General features: G+C 40.3%; 1 protein-coding gene across 1 annotated transcript in view; it reads left to right on the top strand.

Moving 5' to 3' along the window:
- The window catches only part of LOC124797922 (protein catecholamines up), a 49,252-nt gene that overhangs the window by 3,844 nt on the left and 21,076 nt on the right, over positions 1–24,332 (top strand). The gene's annotated exons all lie outside the window — the stretch shown is intronic.

Raw genomic sequence — 24,332 nt, 5'->3', positions numbered from 1 at the left:
TTTAACAATGGCACACTCCAACCTCTCTGGAAAAACACCATGAGTTAGTGATGTGTTATACAGGGTGAACATCAATAAAACTGACAAACCACAGGGATGGATTCTGGACTGGAACTGGAGGAATAAAACTGACAAACCACAGGGATGGATTCTGCACTGGAACTGGAGGAAAAAGGCCCTGTGATCATGTGCATTGTCGCCATGGTAGTTAGTGCTGACGAGTGACAGTTCCTGCCTATTGTAAGCAGCAGAATGACCCAGTATTCATGTATGGAACAAGGAGAGATGGTGTTTGTGTAGGACCAAGCAGATGGGGTGGTCAAGAGGCAGCACAGCTATACCAAAACAAGTATCCTCACAGACACTAACCACAGCACACAACATTTCAAGCCCTTTTTGGGCATTTGTGTGATCACAGGTCCTTTCAGATGGATGCATGTGTAGGGAGGTGGTGGGCTGTGCATACACCAGATTTAGAGGACCAGGTTGTACATAATATTGAGACAAACCATAGTACTAGCTCGAGGCAAGTAGCTTGCTAACATGGTCTAAGCCAAAGTAAGATTATGTGTATCTTGCATGACAATCGCTACTATCCCTATCACCTGCAGTCCCATGGAGTCCACTTTGAACATCAGATGTGATGTGGATGCAGTGCATCTATGTACTGTGTTCCGGATCAATTTGTTGTCATTGCACGCGCACCATCCATTTCAGGCCACAATTTCGTATGACATTTTTTCCTTCATTTCCCTTCAGGAATCAGTCCCTGCAGTTTGTCGGTTCTATGAATGTTCACCCTGTATATTTTGGACAAGGCCAGGCTTATTACATGGAAACAAATCTTGAATATTCTATTGGAAACACTGTCAAAACCAGATGAGCTTTTATTTTTGAGAGGAAGTATAATTTTATTTCAGAATGAAAAGTTGGTTATACATTCATATGATGGAATTTTATGAGAGTTACATTTTCCACACACAGCTGTGATTTTTCTCATTTAACTGTTTGTCCTAATGCTTTCTACAGTATTTAAGAAATAATTATTAAATTTATTGGCTACCTGTGACTCATCACTTACGGCCCTTCTATTCAGCTCAGTAATGATGTTATTCCGTTATGTCGCTGGTTGTCTTGTCTTTCATTTCATTACATTACATATAGCCTTTAAGTCTGTTATCATAATTATGAATTTCTGACATTATGTGCATGTTCCCCGATTTTTTTAATAACCTTGCTTAGTATTTTTGAGTAGTTTTTGTAGTGTGCAGCTACCACATGATCTACTTGTCTCTGCCTTTTCCTTTCCCAAGATACTTAATCCGTCTAGTGATCAATGGTTTTTTTTGTGGCTATTTAATATCCTTTCCTATTGGCTTAAGCAAAAAGCTATTTTCAAATAATGAGATGCATTTTTCATGGAATAGATTAGATTTCATGTTAGTATTTTGTTCATTATAAATTTCATCCTAGGTAACTATTCTTAAAAATGTTTGTCCTGGAGTCATTAATTATTGTAACTGCTTTCCAATGAGGAGTATCCATACTGTAAAGCACTGTCTTATCCATCCTCACTAATGGTACATATTGATTAGAGAGAGCATTTGTCACTGGGAAGTCAGTTATTTCTTGCTTTGATCTTCACCAAAGTAAATAGTGTTAGTTAGGGTCCTACTGTATTTATCTACTCATGTTTGAAAGTTAATTACTGGGATCAAATTCTAGGATCGAAATAAGATTTCCAGATCATTATTCATATCAGATTCCTTAGGAAATCTACACTGAAGTCATCACACTGTTAACCACTTGCTGCGGTCTGGCAGCACAGTAAGGAATCCAGATTCCTGATATACAATTCAAAATTTCTCAGTGGGGGTCTATATACAGTTAAAATTAAAAGTGAGCTATTTTTCAGTATTAATTTACAAGCACACACTTCTGTGTGCTGATCACTACAAAAGCTACTTGTCTCAATATTTCTGAACATGTGTTCCATTGAAATATATGTAACAACTGCTTTTCCCATACTAGTTCTGCATGAATTAGCTACTAGAATGTAATATTTTATATGTAACTTAGGAGAGTAACTTGCACCAGGAAGAGATCACTTTATTTCACACAGAAGAGAGGCTATAATTATTACTTAAAAGTTGCACTACAGACAGTATTGAAAAATCCCTCACCGTGTCATCAAACAGGGAAAAAACATACAAAGTGCACGCAAAAAATTCCTAAAGTCCAAGCACAAAGCAAAGCCACTGTGGAGTATTATTAGGTATGAAACAAATGAACACAGTAAGGTAAATAACATTCAGCTTTTCTAATACAAGTAATAGCTTGGCTTGATGTTAATTTGAATTAAGGTTCACTAAATTTAATAAATTCTACGTAACAGTAACTGGAAACACAGGGCTATCAAAAGTAGACCCATTGGATGGGCACTGCATTCTCCACTACCAGAAAACAGTTTTGCAAAATCAATTATTTATTGAATTCTAGAAATCATTAGACCACTGAATACAACACTCTCTTCCGGTTATGATGCTATTCCGAACAAAGTACTAAAGTCATATACTGACTTTGTTGTGTACTCTTTATGTTTCCTTTGTAACCAGTGAATGAGTCAAGGTGCTTTTCCGGAAAAATGGAAGTTTGCAGTGAAACACCAATTTATAAGCATGGAGTTAATTATGTTACATATTTCCCTCCTTCCCTTGTTTTTAGAAGTTATTTGAAAACTAGATTACAACAGTATATCGAACCACCATTCTGAGAATAACCTCTCAATTTGGTTTTCATAAATGCAGAAGCACTGCGTTGTTGATAGGTACACAAACAAAAGGTACAGAGCTCTGCTAGCTTTCAGAGTGAACTTCCTTTTCCAAGCTGGAAGGAAAAACAACCCCCCCCCCCCCCCCACACACACACACACACACTCACTCTCTCTCTCTCTCTCTCTCTCTCTCTCTCTTTCTCTTTCTCTTTCTCTTTTTGTCTTCCTACATTGTGCTTAGTTGACTCCTTGCTGGCTCACGATGAGTGTACTGAGATGAGATTGAAGTGGGTGTGGTGTCGTGTGAAGGATGGAGAGAGAGGTGGGAAGCAGGGAGGGGGTTGGGGGCAAGTGTCTGGTGGCTTGTGGGAGAGTGGGGAGCCATCTGTGGGCTATGTAGGGGTGCAGGTAAAGGGGGCAGGTATGTGCTGTAAGGATAGCTCCCATGTAAGCAACCCAGAAAAGCTGATGGTGGTGGGGAGGATCCAGATGGCATGGGTTTTGAAGTGCCATTGCAACCTCACATGTTGTGCTCTGCTGCACGATGTCCCACAGGCTGGTCCACCTTGTTTTTGGCAACATTTTGGTGGTGGCCCTTCATTGCAGTTTGACGGTTGGTTGGTTGTCAAACCAATGTAAAAAAACTGTGCAGTGGTTGCAGCAGAGCCGGTATATAACATGACTGGTTTCATAGGTGGCCCTGCCTCTGATGAGGTAGAATTACCCTGTGACGGGACTGGAGTAGATGGTGCTGGGTGGGTGGTTTGGGGAGATCTGGGTCTTCCACCAACATCTGATCCCTGTGGCAGGGTATAGGGGGTGTGAGTGGCATAGTGATGGACTAGGATGTTGCGCAGGTTGGGTGGATGGTGGAACACATTCCTGTCCTGGTGGTGTTGGGTGACAAGGGGGTCGCTCCTTTGCGGATGGTTCTTGGAATGGATGTGAGGATCAGGTGTGTGTGAGGATGTGGCACAGGAAATCTATTTGTGAATTAGGTTTGGAGGGTATTATCTGTCTGCCAAGGCTTTTTGTGAGGCCTTCAGCATACTGGGTGAGGGAGTTGTCATCACTGCAGAAGCACCTACAACAGGTGGAGGGATTTTTTGGTGTTGAAGGGGTGACACAGCTGTCAAAGTGCAGTTACTATTAGTGATTGGTGGATTCAATGTGGACCAAGTTGTGGATGGAGCCATCTCAGAGGAGGAGATCGACATCTAGGAAGGTGGTACCTGGCTTCATCCACACCTCGGTCCACATCGGACCCACCAATCACCAACAGTAACTGCACTTTGACAACTACCATCCCTTCAACTCCAAAAAATCCCTCCCATACAGCCTGGCCACACATGTGTGTTTGTTACTGTCTGCATTTTTGTTGTTAATAGATTTAATTAGTATAAATTAACGCTCAGCATCCCCTGCCCAGTTTGTGTCAGCTGTTATCCTGTACCCTACTGTATGAAATCATGTGCTCAGCCGTCTGCCACCTGCACCCCTAGCTAGCCCATAGACGGCTCCCCACTCTCCCACAAGCTGCTAGATACTTGTCCCCAACCTGCTCCCTGCTTCCCGCCTCTCTCCGTTCCTCACCCCACCCTGTCCCACACCCCCATTCACCCCAGTACACTCACCGTAGTGCAGGAAATAGCTGGCAGTCGACTGAGCACAATGTAGGGAGTTGTGTGTGTGTTTTTCCTAGAAGCTTGAGAAAAGAAAGTTCATACTGAAAGTGAGCAAAGCTCTGTACCTTTTGTTTGTGTACCTATTGACGACGCAGCACTTTGGCCTTTTGGTGAGTCATCTCCTTTATTCCTAAATAATTCATAATTCTTAACCAGAACATTGTGTACATTATCATCTCTCCTGGGAAAGACATATGGGTCATTCCATCTCAAATCAGCTGACAGTCTGAACCTTGATATCTCAGATTTGGATGATTTTTTTCTCGGGTAATGTACCCACTAACACTAGTTTAAATTTGAAATTTCAAATTATTCTGACCTTTGGTTTTTGAGTTTCAAGGATTTAAAAATAAAAATGAAATTCCGTTTTTGATCAATCGATGATTGTTTTAAAATGCTGTAGCTCAAAAACTATACAACCTAGAGCGCTCAAACTTGCACCATTGTTTTCCTCTATAAATTCCCTTCAATTTGATATGTAACATGACTATACTACCTAAATTTGAAAATTTTAAACTATTCCAAAAAACATTTTTTGAAATTTCCGAAATACGTACCCTCGGATTTCTTTATAAAAATTGTATGTGTTGTCCAGTCTGACTGACTACATGCATGCAAAATTTCAAGATGGGGTCTCAATGGATTCTTGTATAAAATAATATTTTACTACCGCAATACACACTAGTGAGGTGAAAAGCAGACTATTTCTACACTATGAATACTACGGTAGGCCTATGTAATTCTAACAAACTTAAATTATTATGTTAGCCTTTTTATGCAACATTACCCTCTTATTGTTTGTTAATTCATTAACTGATATTTTAAGTGAGAATAAAATATATAAAAAAATATCTTACGATTTTGTACGACATTCACTTTTTGTTATAAAAAAACGTGAGATTTTCATATAGGGTACAGGCTCTACTTTTGGCCACTACCCCACTTATGGCCACCTTGATGTAACGGGGAAGCTACAGTGCATCGCTTCATCATATATTATAAATGCGAGGGAAAACTAAAACGTCTGCAGTATGTCTTCATATCAGATTGCCTGAAACATAATGCAGTCGCTTTCTATGTATTCCAGAAAAAACTGCTAGAAGTCATAAACCAAAACTTGCCTTTTGCACTTAAAATGATTACTTACTTTTCTGATGACAGCGCTGCACAATATAAAAATAAGAAAAACTACCTTAATGTGTGTTTACGTAAAACTGATTTTGAAGTTGAGGCAGAGTGGGAGTTCTTTGCAACATCCCATGGCAAGAGCGCATGCGATGGCCTTGGTGGAATTGTTAAGCGGCTAGCTGCTAAAGCCAGCTTACAAAGGGCATATGACCAACAAATCTTAACACCCAAATCACTTTATGTATTTGCCATGGAAAACATAAAAAACTTTGACTTTGAATATTGCACAACAGAGGACTATGAACTGTCCAAAGAACACTTACTTCCTCAGTTTAGTGACTCAAAAGTGATTGTGGGAACACAAAAGTTTCACTCATATAAACCCTGCACAGAGAGTCAAATTACTGTCAAGCCTTATCATTTTAGTCTGGATGAGTCTGTTGAATATGTGACAACACTGAACCAAATAACACCATCACATATGGAAAATATTACTGCTGGTTTTGTGACAGTAGCATATGACGACTCTTCGTGGTTAGGATGCATTGAAGAAAAATACAATGACATGTACCGAATAAATTTTTTACACCCAAAGGGTCCAGCCCAGTCTTTTTACTATCCACAACCAAGAGATATATTAGATGTCCCAGGAAAAACTCTTTTACAAACAGCGAATCCAACAACAGCTAGGGGAAGAACTTTAAGTGCTAAAGAAATGAAGTTGTCTTCTCTTGCTTTGGAAAAATATCTTAAAAGATCATAAAAGAAGCACGTTTAAATTATGTTACACCTATCCTCACTAAACACTAAGTTGTATAGATACCATGTGAATTAACTTTGTAAATACCAATTGGTATTAGAAATACAGTTCTATCCATGCAGATATCAACAAGTTAATCTTTTTCCCAAGTGAAATTACTTATATTCCAATTTCTAATATAAGGAACTTGTTGTAAATTATTACAAATAACAGTGGAAAACCAAGAAAAAGATAATCTCTGCCATTTACAACTAAGGATGAAGGTGAGTGGCTTTATTCAAAATTTTAACTTGTAGCACATATATTACCAATTAAAATGTGTTCACTTCCTTCTGATGCATAGTTAAAAGAATCATGAACATTAAATTAAAACAACACTATATCATTTAATGAATTAACAAACAATAAGAGGGTAATGTTGCATAAAAAGGCTAACATAATAATTTAAGTTTGTTAGAATTACATAGGCCTACTGTAGTATTCATAGTGTAGAAATAGTCTGCTTTTCACCTCACTAGTGTGTATTGCGGTAGTAAAATATTATTTTATACAAGAACCCATTGAGAGCCCATCTTGAAATTTTGCATGCATTTAGTCAGTTAGACTGGACAACACATATCATTTTTATAAAGAAATCCGAGGGTACGTATTTTGGAAATTTCGAAACATGTTTTTTTGGAATAGTTTAAAATTTTCAGATTTGGGTAGCATAGTCATGTTACATATCAAATTGAAGGGACTTTTTAGAGGAAAACAATGGTGCAAATTTGAGCTCTCTAGGTTGTATAGTTTTTGAGCTACAGCATTTTAAAACAATCATCGATTGATCATAAACGGAGTTTTTATTTTTAAACCCTTGAAACTCAAAAACCAAAGATCAGAAAAATTTTAAATCTCAAATTTAAACTAGAGTTAGTGGGTACATTACCTGGAAAGAAAAAATTAATCCAAATCTGAGAGGTTATGGTTTAAATCATGTAGTACAATTGGTTGATTTGACATGGAATGACCCATATATGGTCACACAAAAAAGTTTGTTAGAAAATTACCCTGTTCATATTTTCTCTAGTCTTGCCAGTGCGTGTGGTAGTATAGGTCATAAACTCCAAATAAATTAGTAAGGCTTTAAAGGCATTCTCCTTCATCGATGAAGACATGTATTAACAATAGAAAACAGAGGATCACTTTAACAAATGTTACAGTAGGAGTAAGACTGAATTTTAGAGTGGGAAAACATTAAATACATTGTTTTGCAAGATCTTGTGTTTGACCTAGTCCTGTTTTAGGATTCTTAAAAAACTGTGTCTATGTTTAATATGCTGACTCAAATGCATCCATACCAGAAACACCAAGGATAATAGAATGAGCTTGCAACTGATTCACAGCACTCAGTTTAACTCTTTAATACTACAAAGACTTATACTGTGAATTTCCGAACAAAGAAAAACTTACAGGTACCAGTAGTAGAGATCAAAGAGCACACTGGGTAAGGTGTCAAAGTTTGAGTTTCCTTGATATCCAGGTGGATAATAAACTGAGATGGCACTGACATGTAGATAAGTTCATCTAAATGCTCTGCCCAGCCTGTTGTACATCTACATCTATTCTCTGCAAACCACCTTGAGGTGCATGTCAGAGCATACGTCCCATTGTACTAGTTACTAGGGTTTCTTCCTGTTCAATTCACTTATGGAGTGTGTGGAAAGAATGATTATTTGAATGCCTCTGTGCATGCAGTAATTATTCTAATCATCTCCTCACAATCCCTGTGTGAGCTGTACATAGGGTGTTTCAGTATATCCCTTGAGTAATCATTAAAAGCTGGTTCTTGAAACTTTGTTAATAGACTTTCTTGTAATAGTTTATGTATGTCTTCAAGAGCTTGCCATTTTGGTTCCTTATGTGTCGCTGTGACACTCCCATGGATTAAACAAACCTGTGACCATTTGTGTTGCCCTTCCCTGTATACGGTCAATATTCCCTGTTAGTCCTATCTGGTATGGGTCCCACACACTTAAGCAATATTCTAGGATGGATTGTGCAAGTGATTTGTAAGTAATGTCTTTTGTAGACTGATTGCACTCCCATAGTGTTCTACCAATAAACCGAAGTTTACCACCTGCTTTACCCATGACTAAACCCTCGTGACCATTCTATTTCACGTCCTGACAAAGTGTTAGATCCAGGTGTTTGTATGAGGTTGCCGATTCCAACAGTTATCTGACAGAATATTTACGTGGCTTCTCTCAGATAGCACTTCACTATAGATAATGGCATCATCTGCAAAAAGCCTGATTTTACTATTAATGCTGTATGCAAGGCCATTAATATACAACATGAACACAAAGGGTACCCACACACTTACCTGGGGCATACCAGAAGTTACTTCTACATCTGACGATGACTAGGCTGGCATTGATGAGGTCATTCTGTTCAAGATACATCATTATATTTGAGCTCAGAGTTGTTCTAAGATACTACAACTAATTGATGTTAAGGATATTGGACAGTAATTTTGTGGATCACTTCTACTACCCTTCTTCTTAGACGGGCGTGACCTGTGCCTCTTTCCAAGAACTGAGCACGGTTTTTTGTTCAAGGGATCTATGATAAATTACAGTGAGAAGAGGCGCTAACTCAGCCACAAATTTAGTATAGAATCTGACAGGGATTCCATCGGGGTCTGGAGCTTTGTTCATTTCTGATGATTTCAGCTGTTTTTCAACACCACTGACAGTAATACTTACTTCATTCATCTTTTCAATGGTTGAGTTTTAAATTGGGTAATTTCTCCAGAGTTAAGCATTTCAGCTTTTGCTTTGCTACTCTCAATTTCAGTTCCTGTCTCATTCGCTAGGGACTGGGCTCTAACTTTGGTGCCACTTTAGCTTTTACATAAAACCAGAATTTCTTTGCCTTGGAAATCTCTCTTCTTATGTTTACCTGTGGGTTGGATTGCTAGTGTGCTTGCATTGTTTCATTCAGTGCTGTCCTATGGCTTAATCTTTAAGGTCACAGTAGCTAAAGTTCACACAGTATTTATTCTACAGAAGGATGCAGTACAAATACTTCATAAATTCAATACCTGAACATCTTGCCCAATCTTCTTCAGGGGCCAAGGGATTCTTGCACCTACATGCCAAACACATTCTCCCTAGTGTTTTTGGTTAATAACAAGATTGAATTTAGAATGAAGTGCCCTTTTGACAACCACAATACTAATTTCCATATAGATTATGCATCTATATGTTGTGATGGGAACACTGGTTTCCCATGCAAAAATCTAACATGTTGCTAGCAGACATCAGACTGGAAACTGAAAACCATCAGACATTCAAGAATGAAAAAGGATACCTAGGCAGCCACTTCTCCAACAGTTCATGAGAATAGAACTAGGGATGTAAATTCTGTTAACTCTAATGTTTGTACTAAATGGAACTTTACTTTTCCATTAAATGTATATAGGCAGTTGGAAGTGTTCTTCGCAAAGTTACATAAATGATTTGTGTGGAATACTAAATAAAAAAAAAGCAACTAAGTTGAGAGGAGGAGTGGTTGTTGTTTTTCACTAAGTGTACATGTAGGCCTACATATATAAATTTATTTAATTTTTATTTGCCGTCATATGTAAGATTTACTGTCTAGTGACTATAACAAAGCTATTACACAAAAAAGAAACTTGCAGTACTTTTATTGGAGTGTGAGACCAGAGAAGCTATCTGTTTATCCACATCTCTGACTTGCCTTAATAGATTTCTGTTAACCATACAAACTGTTTAGTAAATTAAAAGCATTTTTTGTCTTTTTTGGTACTCAGTTGACTAATTCATCTGTTCTGTTCATGAAACACCCTGTATACACCCACAGAATCATTTGATATTCTTTTATAAGTTTTCTTGTCATCTCATATGTTTCCTCCTCATTTCCTTGATCTTAAACTGTAGTGGTAACCCTTCGTATTGATCCCTATCTTCTTTCTCTTATCTATATTCCTGCAATGATCTCTGGGTTTCCATATCATAAATTTCCATCTCTCACCGAGAGATGAAATTCCAACTCGCATGATCCTGTCTTACTTGTTCAACAGAACACACAATTATACCTCCGACTGTGTCATATTGGCTTTTGTCCCTCAGTGTGCACCTTCCTTCAGTTGTCAGGTATCAGTGCATCACACCCTCCATGATAATAACTCTGGCGTTCCAAGCCATTCGGCCACATACATCATTAATGTGTTGTAATCCATTACAGGTTCATTGGGTATGATCTGTGACTGGAGTGGTTTAGCCACCGGGTTGGATGGATATCATCCATCAGTAGTCTTTCCTCAGTGTTAGGAAATATTTCATAAACATGTCTTTCGGTATTGCTGCTATTCCAAGCTTCCTGCCACTCTTTTATTAACTTGTGCTGTATTTGTAATTTGCTATAAGTGTAATCACCCACAATGTCACAGAACTTTTCTCTGTGACATCTTTGGAGATAGTATGCCACTCCTCTTTATACAGGCTGACAATTATTGAATTATGTGAAATGAAATCAGCATAACTTCTGAACAGTTTGTGTTAGGACTTTCAAACTGCACGGTTGACGGTGGGGCATGATGGGAATTGGTATGCTTGATATGGTTTGGTTTAGTAATGAAGCCAATTTCATTTGGATGGGTTCATCAATAAGCAAAGTTGGTGGGTTTGGGGAACTGAGAATTCGCTTTTCACAATCGAGAAGTCTCTTCACCCTTAACAGGTGGCTGTGTGGTGTGTAATGTCCAGTCATGGAATAATCAATGCGATATTCCTTGATGGCACAGTGACTACCGAACAATACATGAAGCTTTTGGAAGCTAATTTCATATACGTTATCCAAAGTGACCCTGATTTCGACAAGATTTGGTTCATGCAAGATGGAGCTTGACCCTATTGAAGCAAGAGAGTGTTTGATGTCCTGGAGGAGCACTTTGGGGACCACATTCTGGCTCTGGAGGACCCAGAGACACAGACGTGGGCCTCAATTGCCCCTCATAGTCTGCTGATCTGAACGCATGCAACTCCTTTTTCTGGGATTATATTAAAGAAAAGATGTACAGCAAAAACCCCAAAACCATTGCCGAGCTGAAAATAGCCATTCAGGAGGTTATTGACAGTGTCGATGTTCCTACACTTCAGCAGGTCATGCAGAATTTCACTATTTGGCTGCACTACATCATTGCCAATGATGGCAGGCATATTGAACATGTCATAACGTAAATACAGATATCTGTAGTGACGTTTACATGTTGAAGAAAGTGTGTGCACGCTGTAGTGCGTGACTAATTTACAGTGTTTTCCTATAGTTCAGTAATTGTCACCCTGTATTATGATATATTCAGTTGATTTTATTCCTAAAATCACAATGAGAAGCATTTCCTGGTGTTGTAAGCTTTGGTAAGCCATAGCAAGACCCCTCTCTGTACCTGCACCTTTACCAGCATTGCCACCATCTGTCTATGAGCGAAAACACTACATCCTTATGCCACAATGCCAGCGAGAATGTACTCTTAATCTATTTGGATTAGCTGTAAAGGCAGTCTAAATTTATTTTGGGCTATATGTATGACTTTTTGCATTATGGCTGAGGCTCTGGTGCTTACGTTTTTAAGCTGAGCCAGGAAGCCTTTGCTTTTTATCTAACGTGATGCCTTAATAACTACCTTTTTCTACTCTTCAGAGGCTTCTTGTTCAATCCTAATTGTAGGGTTTCTCATTGTAGATAATTTCCCTTTTATTAATTAATTAATACAAATAACTGTTTCAGAGGGTATCATAAATCAACTTTGATTTTGCTTCTTTTCATTTAACTGTAATTGCTCCTGTACTTCCTTCATCCTTTGAGAGTGTCATTCCTTTTCTTCCTGTATCCACTTTCTTCCTTGTACAGACCTCTATCCTGTCTTTTGTGTTGCTTCTCTATAAAGTAGTGTATTGGTTATACCCAATGTAATTTTAGTGTTCCACACATCTTTGTCAATTTCAGTGAACCATGTGGTTAGGACTTGCAGCTGTTTAGTAAGTTGGTCAGCTTGCTTAGTCTGTATATGTGTCTTTTAAACTGTAGCTTCTTTTTCTTATTACAACAGTTAGCTTTTCCATTTTCAAACAGAACTTTCTGAGTGATATTAATTTATATTCAACATTAATATTACTTCTAGGCCCCTAATATTTTTGTTAGAATTCTTCTTTTAACTTTTTCCATTTTTTTAAGATCCCCAAACCTTGTTACAGTGTTTCAGGCCTTACCACTTGTTGATAGTGTCTTAATTTTATGTTCTAGGACAAAGTTTGTCATATATGTTTCTGTCATATGGAACGCACTTTCCATTTTATGTGCTCTTCTATGGCTATTCTTTCTTCTGTATTGCTTGTTATCCTTTCTCCTAGATCTTTAAAACTGTTTTAGGTGTTGTGTTATTTTGAATTCTAAGATTTGAGCTGAAATTATGATATTTGACATGAAGTGTTTTTCAAATTGTATTTTTAGTCCTATATTATCTGCTTGTGTCTGTAGTTCTGTGATTTGTTTTATGGCACTATCCAGTGAATCAGTAATTATTGCCAAGTCATGTGCAAAAGCTATAAAAATTTTTCTTGGTTTCTTCCTAACAGAACACTCATAGTATTGATGGATTTCTTCCTTTCTCTCACTAGCTTCTGCAATGTGCAGCTGAAAAGTAGAGATAATAAACCATCTCCCTGTTGTAATACTGATTTTATTTCAAAGGGTTTTGACAGTTTTCCAGAAATTTTACTCTCGATTTTGTGTTTGTTAAAGTTCCTTTGATTACTTCTGTTGTTTTATTGTTGAGTCCAAATTCCTTTATAATGTTGTTTAATGCTTTTCTACCAATTGAGTTAGCTGTGTGGGATTAGCCGAGCGGTCTAAGGCGCTGCAGTCATGGACGTTGCAGCTGATCCCGGTGGAGGTTCGAGTTCTCCCTCGGGCATGGGTGTGTGTGTTAGTCCTTAGGATGATTTAGGTTAAGTAGTGCGTAAGCTTAGGGACTGATGACATTAGCAGTTAAGTCCCATAAGATTTCACACACAATTTTTTTTACCAATTGAGTTATATTGTCGCAAAAGAAGGTGAGTAGCCCCATCACTGTGGTGTAGCGGTTATGATACTAGACCTGTTGCATGGAGGGTTCTGAGTTCAAAACTCACCTGAACTGTAAAATATTAATTTCTGTATTCGGTTCGAGGACATTTTAGAAGTATCCACAAATATCAAGAATCACTGTACTGGAATGTTCTGTAACTGTATATATACCGTATGTGTTCGCGCCGGAGGCAGTTCGCTCTGTGGTCTTGTATGTGCAAGTGCTGAATAAACCTTTGTTAAGTGAAGTTAGTATTTGTCATTCATCTAATTACACCTTCTTCCATGTGACATTATTCTGGTGGAGATGCTGGGTATGCATCACTTCAAGGAACTCTGCAAATGACATGTTTCCACATTTTTCTTTCATATGCTTTTTAAGTTCCTGAATTGTTGGGCTCATATCCAGTGATCTCATTATAATAGTTAACTCATCCAAAGTACAAATCTGTCCACTTCATGCGAATAGGTAGAAGCATTCACGAAATTCACCTATATCCTGCTGCCGGAAATATCGAGCCATATCGCTATTAACAGCTGTTTCAAATAATACGCCAACAAATGTCAAATGGCGACTATTCAGGTAAACGGATCTTATCTAGCTTATAAACTTTCCACGAGTAACATTGTAAGTGTTCTAACACAGTGGTGAATAAAACATGTCCATGGTTGAGAAAAACTTAGCCCCCTTCAGACAATCTAGTGTATAGTCAATTCGTAGAAGAGGGTAAACATCCTTTTTAATTATCTTATTATCCTGTAATCAACACAAAAGCACGAACTGCCATCCCTCTTCCTGACGAGAACCCCTGGTGACGACCATGGGCTCTGCGAAAGCTGAATATGTCATTCTTTATCATTTTATCTACCTCGTCATGAATTATTTGACATTCCTTTGCTGACACACGGTACGCTCTCCGGCTTATTGGTTGATGGTCTCAAGTGCTAATCTTTTTGCTTCATCATCGATTTGTCTAATTTCCTCTTAACCTGTGGATTGAAGCATTCAGAGAACTCTTGAAAAATGGCAAGTAGCTTCTTCTGTTGTTCCTTAGTGAGATCTGTGATAGTCGAGCTAGAAGATCTTGTCTCGTAGTGATAGTGCTAATTTCGCCCCCAGACTCAGCAGGGGAAGTTTCTATGATGTTCAGCTGCTCTGCAATTAATGGCTTAGCGTTTCCTATGCACATTTGTCTTTGAAGGATCTGTGGTTCTCAGCGACAGTTAACTATCCATAATTCACTGAATCCATTTTTAAATGAGACAACAGAGGCTGGAATGACCAAGTTATTCTTCAGTATTATGCCTCTCTTACTTTCCACTACGAGATCCTTGGGTTGATGCATGGCATGACACGTGACAATTACCTTTCTAGCGCTGACTGCAGGAATGATCACTTCATCCAGCACACAGTCTCCACACACTCAGATGCGCATCTTCCCGTCCACAGTATCTCATCTTGTCTAGCATAATTTTTGAGCGAATACAATCTATAATTGCCTGAGAAGCTTTCAAAAAGTCCCATCTGAGAATGACTTCATGACTACACTCTTGTAAGATGATGAATTCTAAGGGCTGTGTGTGGCCACTTAGACCATCACGGATGGTACATCTTCCTGTAGGTATTACATATTTCCCATTAGCTCCCTTCAGCAGAGATGTTTTATTGTCGACGAATACGGTTTTCTGCAACAGGCAACGGTACTTCTCCGAAATGACTGAATATTATGCTCCAGAGTCCACAAGAGCTTGGGCTGGTCGGCCATCTATGAGGATATCGACGTAGTTTCCCATCATTTTTGTAGTGATTGACGGCAGAGGATTTTTCTCTTCAGCAGCCTCAACTCCAAGGAAGGTCGCACCCTTTAGTTTTCCAGGTTGCGGTGGCTAGGTGATTGGCTGGAGCTTCTAAACGGCGATGGATACCTTGATCGGCATCTTGGGAAGCGTCCTCCCCAGCGGCTAGCTTGCGGCGATGGTGACCTTCATTGTCCTGCACCAACATCTTGTTCATCTTCGTTGTCCCGGAGTTGGCGTCAGCTGAGATTGGTCTGCTGTCTCCTGGTGCAGGCGTCATCAAATATCCGCCACCTTTCTCGACAATAGCGCACCACATGTCCCGGTCATCCACAGTGGAAACACACTGGTTGGTTATCCTGAGTCCTCCAGATATGAGTCTTCCTTGGTGCCCTAACAGGTTCCTCATGCAGCATTGTAGGAATGTAACTTCACCTGGGTCTCAACTTTTTCACCGTTTTAAAGGGAAATGAAGGACGAGAGATTGGGTTCAATGTCTGTCCCACTTTCTTCCTTATGACCTCTTGAAGTGTCTCGGTTTTCCGCTTGCCGTGCAATCCTAGTGCCTTCGGAACTCCCTCTCTCACTATCTGACGAACATTTGACAAATCAGTTTATTTCTCCATCACAGACATCAATACGAAGCTTGGAACCCGTTCAAACTTGCGTGTAATTCTTTTTTGATGCATTGTCTTTACATACTGGCACCATTTTGTGGAGTTGTCTGCTGTTGAAACCTCCTTCAGGAGTAGCGCTTGATACACATCCTCGGCAACACCCTTCATGGGATGTGCAAGCTTATCTTCCTCCTCCATTCTAGGATCCACTATTTTACACAGCTCCAAGACATCTTGAATGTAGGATGCTGTAGTTTCTCCTGGATGCTGTGCCCTGCCCTTAAATTTATCTTCAGCCTTGCACTTCTGTCGTTGTGTCACCGAAATACTCGCGCAGTTCTGCCTTGAATACTTCGCAGCTTGTGAACTTCTCCTCGTTGTTCTCATGCCATTGCTTGACAGTGCCCTCCAAGTAGAAAAATACATTAGCCAAACACACCGTGTCATCTCACTTGTTAAATTTGGCTATACTTTCATATACCTTCAGCCACTTGTTTGGATCTTGGCCATCGTCACCAGAGAACTCGAAAGGTCTTAATAAGGCATTTAGTAAGCCGGTTAGTTTGCAGATGGTAGGCAGTGGGTATGGGATTGGTGCTGTTCTGGTGCGAATTTTGGATGGAAAAGAGAAGATTATAGCCTATGCTTCTAGGACACTTAAAAAAGCTGAGAGAAACTACTGAACTACAGAAAGAGAATGTCTTGCTGTAATCTGGGCCGTGTGCAAATTTCGACAGTATCTCTATGGAAGGCCATTCACAGTTCTTACAGATCATCATTCACTTTGTTGATTGACAGGCCTTAAGGACCCAACAGAACAACTTGCCAGGTGGGCACTACATCTTCAAGAGTATGACGTTACTATAGTGTACAAAAGTGGAAGAATTACTAAAGTGTACAAAAGTGGAAGAAAACACCAAGATGCCAACTGTCTCTCAAGAAACCCTGTGCAAGACTATCAAGGCTTTGATGAAGATAGTGACTGTCTCGCTGCACTCCAGGATCTCACTGCTGGGCAGGAGGAGGATGCCAAGATATCTCAAATTATATGCTTGCCTTAAATCGGTCAGAGGATGTGAAAGGACAATTTAAGGTAGTTAATGGATAATTTTGCAAGAAAAACTTTGATCCGTTTGGAAAGAGGTGGCTACCAGTGATTCCTAAACACATGTGCTTAGGTGTTCTATAGAAATTCCATAAAGACACCACATGATTTACGCCATTTTTCTTGGTGCTTGGGCGTGAAGCGGCTACGATCATGGACAATGTGTTTCTGTTACATCCTGATGATGTAGATGACGACTACATTGGCCAGGTGTTAACCAGAGCTGAGGAAGCTCGGCAGTTAGCTCGATTCCGCACACTGCAGGCTCAAGAAAACGATCGCCGAAGGTATGACATGAGCCACTGCCCTGTTGTCTACCAGCTTGGTGACAGCGTCTGGATCTTCACTCCTGTTCGGAAGCTTGGTCTCTCTGAGAAGCTCCTCAGGCACTACTTTGGACCTTATAAGGTTGTAGGACAGTTGTCTGATGTTGCTTACGAAGTTGAAGCTTTCGACCCCGACACAAGATGACGAAAAATCAGATATACGGTCCATGTCCTTCAAATGAAGCCCTATAAGAATCCTACAAACCAGGGTAAACTCGAAGCACCAGCCACAGGCAACAAGCGGAAAGGTGACGAAGAGCGTAGCGGCAAAGGAAGTTCTAAGGAGGTCACTGCCAGGGTGAACATCAGTCATCAGGAGTCTGAGTATGCAGGACCAATGACTCGTTCCTGGAGTAGGACAACGTAACAACGAGACACTGTTCTCCTAAGGAGAGAGCAATGTCGCAGAAGAAGCTGAGTAGCACCGTCACTGTGGTGTAGTGGTTATGATACTAGACTTTTGCATGGGGGGTCGTGAGTTCAAAACTCACCTGACCTGTAAAATTTTAATTTCTATATTCAGTTCGAGGACATTCTAGAAGTATCCACAAGTATAAAAAATCATTGTACTGGAATGTTCTGTAATTGTATATATACCGTATGTGTTCTGGCCAGATGCAGTTTGCTCCGTGCTCTTGTATGTGCAAGTGCTGAATAAACCTTCGTTAAGTGAAATTAGTGTTCGTCATTCATCTAATTACACAGTCTTCTATGTGACAATATGCCTTTTTAAAATCTTTGAGAGTTACTACATATTTCAAGTTTCTGATTTTCTTCATTTCTATTGTGTTCTTTAGATTTAGCATTTGTTCTGCACAAGACCTTCCCTTCGTAAATCCTGCCAAATATTCTCCTAGTTGTAGGTCGTGTATTCCTTCAAGTGCCACGCACAAGATCTTACATGTCACTTGCAAGAGAAGGATTCCTCAATAATTTCTAGGATTAGTTTTCTTTCCTATTTTATGCAGTGGTTGTATTAATGCTGATATCTATACTGATTGTGAGCTGTTTGTTGTCCAAATTTCATTAATGATTTCTGTTAAACATAGAAAGTGTTTCCAGAATTCAGCAACTATGGCTTCTGACGCTTCATTATTTTTAAATTACTTTATGATTTATCTGATTTTTTTTCTATTGTTGGTGGTTTTGAGTCTGGCTGTATTTGGATTACATCATCAAAATGAAGTTAATCCTCTGTGGATCGCCACTGTGTATTTCTGTGAAGTAATCTGCAAGTATTCTGCAGTTCTTGGTGTTATTATATGCAGTCTCTGTGTTTGTGAATCTATAAACAGTAAACTTGGCAATGTGTCGTTGTTTAAACTATTATTGAATGTTTTAAAAACTCCTTCTCTTGTTTTGCTTAAAATATGACTCAGTTGATATTATTTGATCTTTTCTTTGTCGTGCTCTGATCTTTTTGAGATTGAGAAATTATCTATAGAAAATGATTACAAAACGCAGTTGGAAAATAAGAATTACCCTTTCAGTAGCGTATGCACTGACTTATGAGCAGCAACTGTTAATTTATTTTGTAAACATCACGTGTGCAGTATTTCCATTGCAATCTGTTTACTAGATTGTGCACTCATGAATGGGAGCAAGTTGTCTGTACAAGCTGCACAGCCATTTACTTCTGGTACTGCTGTCATTTTTTGTAGCAGGGCCTTCATGCCTAGATCCCTAAATATTGGTTGTAAAACTTACGACAGTTGTGGCTAGCAATAAGCAGAGATGTGACATTGGTGTGCGTCTGTGTACTCTGAATGTTTGCCACTAGAGCTAACAATTGACAACTTGATGTAATGTTCGGCCCCAACCAGAAACTGAATAATCTCAGCTAGCAGTAATCTTGAACTGGAAGACTGGTGCCCAGGTGCCCTCCGTTTATCACACCATCCTGACAGCCTCCATTGCTCCGTGGCCTGGAGGTTCTTCATTGGTGGCGATGTTCAAAGTGCTGCTTGCAACACCTGCAGAAATGTTTGAGGTGCCAGCTCTGGCAGTATCAGTAAGTTACGACACTACTCTCATCCCCCCTGAACCTCCTCACCGTCATTGTGTAGTGATGATTGCAGCAGTGATGATGGTGGGTGCACTCTCTGCATCCAGTTACAGTGCAAGGTTTTCTGGTGGTCAAACCGCAATTGCATCTTGAAGTGGTGCGGTGCCCCCCTGGCTGACTGTGGAGGTGGGAGGGGGCGTGGTAGTGGGACGAACACCTGTGGATGTCAGCTGCCTGCTTTAGGGTCAAGGTCCATTGTTTCAGGGTCAGGTATTGGCTACGCAGAACCCGAGCTACCTGGAGGAGATGCAGGATGCATCATGCAGGCAGGCAATGAATCTGTAAACAAAGTGTCATTGGCAGGATCACATAGAATGAGATTTTCACTCTTCAGCAGAGTGTGTGCTGATATGAAATTTCCTGGCAGATTAAAACTGTGTGCCAGCCGACTAGCACTTCTGAAAGAAAGGTGATAGAGCACTTGCCCGCGAAAGGCAAAGGTCCTGAGTTCAAGTCTCAGTGCGGCACACAGTTTTAATCTGCCAGGAAGTTTCATATCAGTGCACACTCTGCTGCAGAGTGAAAATCTCATTCTGGAAACATCCCCCAGGCTGTGGCTAAGCCATGTCTCCGCAATATCCTTTCTTTCAGGAGTGCTAGTTCTGCAAGGTTCGCAGGAGAGCTTCTGTAGAATTTGGAAGGTAGAAGGTGAGGTACTGGCAGAAGTAAAGCTATGAGGACGGGGCGTGAGTCGTGCTTGGATAGCTAAGTTGCAGGCAAAGGTCCTGAGTTTGAGTCTTGGACAGTTTTAATCTGCCAGGAATTTTCAGGATCACATAATTTACGGGTGTGAAGTTGATTCAGATGCTGTCACTGCAATTTGCCTGGGCCCTGTATCAAAAACATGCAATTGCCAAACAAATTTATGACGATGCCAGGTTCCCAGTGCCTCTGGCCTCTGTATGATCTAAAAATAACTAGGTCATTAATGTGATACATTGCCTGAGGGGCCGGAGTAGGCGCCGTCCACCATCGTGAGCACAGAAACTGGAGCAAGATGCAGTGCGTCATTCATGAAGCAACTCTGATGGCACTGCACTGTTGCAAGGCTGAGAGTGGTAGGACAAGAAGGAGAGTGGCAAAGCTTGGTCTCACATGTGATGCGTGCTTAATTTATCCATCTGCTGCTTAAGAGTGTGAACAAAGTGTTCTGTTTTTGTATTAGACTGTGGATGGTAAGGCACACTGGTGCTGTGACAAATTCCTTTGGCTGTACAGAAGTTCTCAAATTCTGCAGACACAAATTGAGGTCCGTTGACTGTCACAAGCAACTCTGGTAGGCCCTCAAGACAAAATATGGATTACAAGGCTTTGAAGGGTGCAACATGTCATTGTAGAGTGCATGGGAACCACGAAAGGAGACTTGCTATGTGCGTTGATGGGAATCTGCCAACGAGTTTTCCTATAGGGTCCAGCAGAATCCAAATGCAAGAGCTGCCAATGCTTCAGCCAATCAAAGAACTGTTGAGAAGAGGGTGCATCGTATTACTCTCGAGCATGGTACTGATCTATCATATACTCTAGTGTGAGTCCATGTTAAACCATGTACAATGTCGGCAAGCTAATGGTTTGGTGCGAACCATGCCTCAGTGACACTGATGAAGCAAAATAATTGCAAAACAAGATTGTTCAGATTCAGTGCATGGCAATAGGACACCATGTAACATAGACAAATCACGTCAATGTGCAAAATGTCGGCAATCCTGTGGACTAACAATTTGTTTCACAGTATGAGGCCAGTCAGTGCAGACATAGTGCAACAGGATCTGCAGGTCCAGACCCGCTGCTGTGGACTGGTTGATCATCCAGTGACCTAATGGAAATTGGTCCAGCACGTCTTGAGTCCTGTGCAGCAGTGCGGTAACAAGATGCTTCTGAAAAGTTGAAGTCTGCATCCAATCTCAATGGAAGATGCGAAAACATGTCTGCATTGGTGTGCTGAGTCAAGGAAAAGAAATTTCACATTCCTGGGACCGTGCAAAAAGTACCCTTTTGTGGCAAAGGCAGTGCATTGGTGCCACAATCTGAGCTACATTTCGAATGAAGCAGGTACATTATATCAGCTTCCCTAACACTGACCATAATTCAGTGACATTCTTTAGAGGTTTTTCGTTACCCCAAATATTCAATTGCAGTTTGAAAGAACACACACTTGTCTCTGTTGCATTTAATGTGTGCAAAGATTACTAAGGTGCTCATCTGATGTGTGACCTGATACCACTGTATCATCTAAATAATTTGTACATGAAGCACAGATGCAGTTAATTGTTCCAAATAATGCTGGAAAATTGCTGATGTGAATACACTACCGAAAGGCAAACTAACAATTTTGGAGTCCCCTGTGTGTATTAACAACAAACACTTGCTGTGATTGGTCATCTAAAGGGATGTAGGCATCACACAAATCAATCTTAGAGAAATAACGATCAGCTCCCAAATGGTCCATAAGTTTATCAGGTTGAGGTAAAGAAAATGAATCAGTCACAGTTTAGGGGTACACTATTGCCTTAAAGTCTGCACAAATACACGATTTGCCTGAAGGCTCCCTGACAGGTACTGATGGAGATGTCCACTGACTGGCTGTGATGGGTGCAATGACACCACTGTCCTGCCACTGTGCAAGTTCCTGAGCAACCTGTTCATGGAGTACATGCCCTGAAGAAGCAAGAAAATTAGAAGCTTTGTGTGAGCCATCAGCATACAAGCCTTTGAATTCAGCACACAGCTGAGCAACACTGTCCTTCAAATCAAACGGAGTAACTGAACACATTGTCTACCACTAGCAACCAAAGCAAATCGAGGCCAGGTATATTTCCATGGTTCGGTAAATGCAAAATCTGGAATGTCATATTCTTTTGAAAATTCTGGTATATGGCAGGAAGGCTGTGTGAACTGAGTGCTGTAATGTCTTGTCCATTCTATGCTGTAAGCATACTGTGTGACTTCTGCTGCTCAGTGTTGACAAGATCATCATAAGTACTGCGATGGAGCAAGGAAACTGAGGCACCCATTTCTAATTGCAACTTAATGGTTTGATGAGCTATCACAAGGTCTACAAAGAGTTTGTTAGAATGGCATTTCGCCAAAGAAGCTACTAATTTCTTGAATAAAGAACTACCAGACTTCTGCTCCACACTAGAAGATCTGTTTGGTTCAGAATGCACAACATGTAGAGTAAAGTTTGGTTTCTGTGGGTGTATTTTAGGAGAGAGAGCCTTCTTTTCCTGTAAGCATACCACTTGAAGATGTCCAATTCTGCCAATGAAAAAGAAGTTGCATTTCATGATACGAGTAAGTAACTCTTATGCACTGAGAAGCAGTGTGGGCAAGACTTCGCGCTGGTACTTTACTGGTCTAGCTGAGCTCTGGTGGGCCAGTGTGTGCTCAACTTGGAAACAGACTGCTTATGCAGCTGCGCAATGATATTGCTAGACGCTACATCACAACTGTTTACTGTCTGGGAACTGTCTATGGCACTGTCACAAGACTCTTAATAGTTAATATTTTGCCTGACTTGCTGCAAAGGGGGGTCGGGATACTTAATAATCTGTTCCCTTATTCGATTATCAGCCACATTCTGAGTAATGGCGTCACATATCATGAAGTCACTGCAATACTTGCCATAGTCACAATAAACATACACCGCCTAATAAGCCCTTGTAAGACTGTTCTGTCACCTACTGTCTATGACTTTGTCCTGACTGCTTCTTTAGTCTGAAACATTTAAACCTGGCAGTCTCCCCACATGGACTTTCGTGTCACAATATCTATTCAAAGCGTGGATTAATTCTTCACGGTCCACAAGGTCTAGCTGTAAGGCAGGGAACAGTTTGCAGAACGTCATATACACTAACACACCCACCGTTGATAGGAAAAAATTATTTAACATTACTTGATACTTGGTGTGTAGATAGATGAGCTTCAAACTGGAGCAATTATTCAGTTCAGTCCTCTTTGTCCTCCTTAAATGAGCAAAACAGAGGCGCTGCAGTAGCTGGTGGTACCTGATTGTGATTCTCATTGGTTGCCATCTGCATTTGACTGAAGCCCTTTATCATCTCAATAAGTTGTCTTTTGTTGCACCTGTAACTGAAAAGCTGTGTTTGGTTGAACTATGGTGCCAAAGGCATGTGCAATTGTGGCACTCCTTAAGTGTGAGGCAGGCATGCATGGGCCATGGGGTAGCCGTAGCCCAACAAAAAATACTAAAGTTAAATCAATATTTGACAGCACAAACAAGTAACCTGAACAAAAATCGCAAGCACCGATCTGAAACAGAAATACTCCCAAGCACATATGGTAAAAGTACAACAAAAAGTCTAGCAAGTGATTAAAAAATGGCAACAAAGGAAGTAAAATGATGTGGTGCCATAGATTCAATAAGGTTTGTCACCAGATGTTACATTGCAAGTCGGTAACCATTAAGTTATGAGGAGCCAAATGTTACAGCCTTACTGCTAATGATAAGTGGGTGGAAGGTTGCTAAGAGGAACTGGGAAGACAAGAAAAATGTTAGTTGACACAAGTTGTTTTTTAAATAAGTATATTGCACTCAACTTGTGGGTGAAGAAGTGCTACACTGTTGACAACTTAAGGCAGCAGGCAACCAACATATATGCACACTGAATGTTAGCCGGTAGTGCTTACTATCAACAATTTGGTTTAACATTTGGAACTGACTAGCAACTGGAGTAATGTTGGAGTAGAAGACTGGTGCTCAGGTGCCCGCCTCTTATAACACCATCCTGGCTGGCTTTGTCGGTCGGCAGCCTGGAGATTCCTCATTGGCGGAATATGCAAAGCAGTGCTTGTGACACCTGCAGGAATATTCGAGGTGCCACCTCCGGCAGTATTGATAAGCTACAATACTACAAAAGTTCTCCTCCATTATGCCATTTATGGAATATGATGTGTGAATGGATTAATCGATGATTAAATGAATCAA

This window comes from Schistocerca piceifrons, chromosome 5 (assembly GCF_021461385.2).
Source record: "Schistocerca piceifrons isolate TAMUIC-IGC-003096 chromosome 5, iqSchPice1.1, whole genome shotgun sequence".
Classification (NCBI taxonomy): domain Eukaryota; kingdom Metazoa; phylum Arthropoda; class Insecta; order Orthoptera; family Acrididae; genus Schistocerca; species Schistocerca piceifrons.
Note: the sequence above shows the minus strand (reverse complement) of the source record. Positions and strands in the feature narration are given on the sequence as shown.